The sequence below is a fragment of the Eurosta solidaginis genome, chromosome X, assembly GCF_040869045.1.
Source record: "Eurosta solidaginis isolate ZX-2024a chromosome X, ASM4086904v1, whole genome shotgun sequence".
In the NCBI taxonomy this organism is placed as follows: Eukaryota; Metazoa; Arthropoda; class Insecta; order Diptera; family Tephritidae; genus Eurosta; species Eurosta solidaginis.
In genome coordinates, this window is record NC_090324.1 from 149910795 (window position 1) to 149914107 (window position 3313).

The 3313-nt window shown below is 37.3% G+C and overlaps 1 pseudogene; it reads right to left on the bottom strand.

Annotated features, from left to right (window-relative positions):
* Window positions 1-259: 259 nt before the first annotated feature.
* LOC137235187 (RNA-binding protein Unr-like) lies at window positions 260-2017 on the bottom strand (annotated as a pseudogene).
* Between the last annotated feature and the right edge of the window lie 1296 nt (window positions 2018-3313).

Genomic DNA, 3313 nt, shown 5'->3' on the forward strand with positions numbered 1-3313 from the left:
TTTTCATAAAATAAATTTCATGCGAATAGCAGAAGCTTTCTCGGGGCCCGAATTGTATATCTCAGACAAAATAAAATCTTCAATGAGAAGTAAAATTTTAGCTTGCACGACGTTTTTACTTTGACAAAATTTTAATCAAAAAGGACCAAAAGAAGTAATTGTCTTACATTAAGCGCTTTGTTACTGCCCATATTGAAGTATTACATAGATGGTATAAGTAGTGCAAAGGTAAAATAATATTGCAATATATAAAAGACATTCACATACCAACCGTTAATGGGTTTTCCGTCGTGTAGCCGTAGAAAAGTCCCAATGTTTTGCCGAAATTCACTTTTAACACCAATTTGTAACATTTCACTCTCAAAAGTACGCCATTATGCATGAAGAGGAACTTCTTCATATTATAGGTCGCCGCATGACCTTTGCCACAAATACCGCCCAATACATCAACTAATGTACTACTACCACCAGTATACTTTAAACCAGATGGTGGTGTGGTCAAGCCCAACAAATCAGTTTGTACATTGCTATTTACCCTGCCAGAACAATATACGAATAATAAATTGAACAAATATTAACATTACAAATTCTCGATACTCACAAAACAGTATGGCACGTGCGTCTGGATGAGCCTGAAAATGTTCGAGTGAATATTTTCCCGCATCATCAGATTTCGGGTGCCCAAAATACAAAATTTAAGGTACCTTAGGTACGCGCCCATCAGTCATTGGGTGCGTTAAAATTTCGCATGGATTTGGACCCAATTTATCACGTGAACGATCTAACAGCCGACGCAGTTTCGGTTCAATATTTACCACGAACTTGCTGCAACCTTCCCATTTTCTATTTCATAGTGTAGAAAACCAAATTGTTTTTTAATCGAATCAGCTGTGGCACGTTCTGACGAACGGCGTTTATATCAGCAGTGCGGCCGGTTTCATCTATCTTAAAAGTGACTAAGTCACCCTTTTGCAGCATATCGCGTTGCACTACCAAACTGGTAATGCCAAAATCATTTTGTGACAAAACAATTTGCCTAGTTTCATCCAAAACTTCAATTAATCCAGCATATTCCTGCTGATCCGGATTGATGCAACGTAGTGGACGTGCTACGACACAATTGTGAACGCTTTCTAAAATGGCTGGTTGAGGAATTTAACCTTTAGGTAATGTACGTACATTCTCAGCAGGCAAAAAATTTCCTGAAGCAGAAGTATTGCCATTGGGCGATGAAGTGTAATCGACCCCTTGACCCAATTCCAACCAATGTGGATTACCAAAAACTGGGTATAATTGCTAAAGGGGAAAAATACTTCTTCATCGTGTGATAGTGTCTCAATAAATCCAAAATTTTCCTTTATAATAGCAATAAAACCACGATACGTTTGGCTATGTTCGTTCATTGTTAAGTTATTATTGTCCAATTTGACGTCCTCGATTTGTGGTGTTGATAGCAATTGAGTTGAATTCGCTATTGGCATATATCCATTTTGTGGTGGTAACAATATACCTACGCTATTAACTCCCATATTTACACGTACACCAGCACCAACGCCGACACCTACACCATTAGATATGAGCATTTGCTCATGGTTTTGGTTGCATATGTTGTTGATGTTGTTGCAATTGATTCGCTGTATTGGTTAACATAGGTTGCGGTTGTTGTTGTTGTTTTTTGCTGTTGCTGCTGCTGTTGCTGCATCTGTTGTTGATGTAACGGTGGCATTAGTCCTATAAGCTGTACGTTCACCGCAATAAACTCTTTGTTTCGTTGATCCAATTAGATATCGAATCGTACACGAATTCCAATTCTTTGTGATTTCTCGCAGTCTTTCAGGAAATACATTATAATCTCTTTAACATCTTCATGATCATAAGTGATCACGCCACCTTCAACCCGATCTTGTGATTTAACTGGGCTTTTAGGTGCCTCACGCGTAACAGATCCTTCAATGTTGCTTGCCATTAGCATTTCAAACTGTACGGTATTGGGTGGTAAATGCTTAATGCGTATCATATAAGCACAAGGCAATGCCTGTCGCATCCAACACACGATACTTTGCGTAAACAAAGGCTTTTAGTGCAGCGGAATCCACCAAGCACGGACAACTGGCATTCTGGTTCACACTGTTGAGAGAATATGAAACAGATGGGAAACGACTGCAATAGCTACTTCGAACGCAATAAAATGAAAATGATTTTACTTAGATTGAATGCTTGTTAAATAATGTCTTGAACATTCGGTCGGCGTGTACCGGCATCAAAAATTATAACCTGAAATATAGCGCCCAATGGAAGTCCAAACGAAACCAGCGCTTGCTCAAGTGGTTTAGCAAAACATCAGCACTAAGCTCTTCTAATTTTTCACGTGTTACTTGCAGTTTTGAAATCCTCATCATCCAACCAATTCTCTATTTGTGAAAAATGGTCATTATTGGCGGAAGGTAAGTTTTGTTTAGCGTCCAGTCTCTCTGTTCACATCTGTTTGTTTTCCTTATAGCATTGAACTCGGCAGCTAGATATTCGCTCAAGCGTAATTGCAGCTCTAAACCACCAATGTTCGATCGTAACTCACCCCAAGCACTTGCATCACTGGATTTGGTGCTTTGGTTACGTTATCCTGCACGATGAAATACGCCCTAGTTACGTGCAACAGCTGTATAGCCATTGATTGACTGCAAATTTTTTAAACTAGCCGCTGGTCCAAAATAGTGTGCAATTGTTAAAATATGTTTGCAATATTTTCAACAAAAAAAAAAACGCGTGAACTTGAACACATAAAGACATTGGATCATTATACGGTTGAGCCTTACAATGTAAGGTTAGCATCTAAAACGAAAAAATAAAATAAAATAAAATGAAATTATTAAAACAAATGCAAAATTTTGAGAAAAGGCATACTTACCCAGAACACGTTTTTTTTTCCAGACATGTACATACCTTTGTGAAGGTTATATTCATTCACAATCGGTATGTATTCACATTTTCATGAATGGATGCCATTTGAATGAACCCAGCAAACACAGTTTCTAACGTTAGAGAAATATTGTAGTTTTACATTAGAATTCTAATGTAGTTCTCTAATGCATTTCGAATCGAAAACTAGGTTAGAGCACTCGATTAGAATTCGACTGTGAAACGATTCGAATAACACTAGAAATGCGATGTTATGATTATTGTCACAGTTATCGATTATTTGCACAACATGATCAGTCACAGTGTTATACAAAAAAATAAAAATAGTGAAAAGTTGTGTGGAAATATTATAAGCTGAGGAATAAGTTTTTCTATTTATAATAATAAATACTAGTAA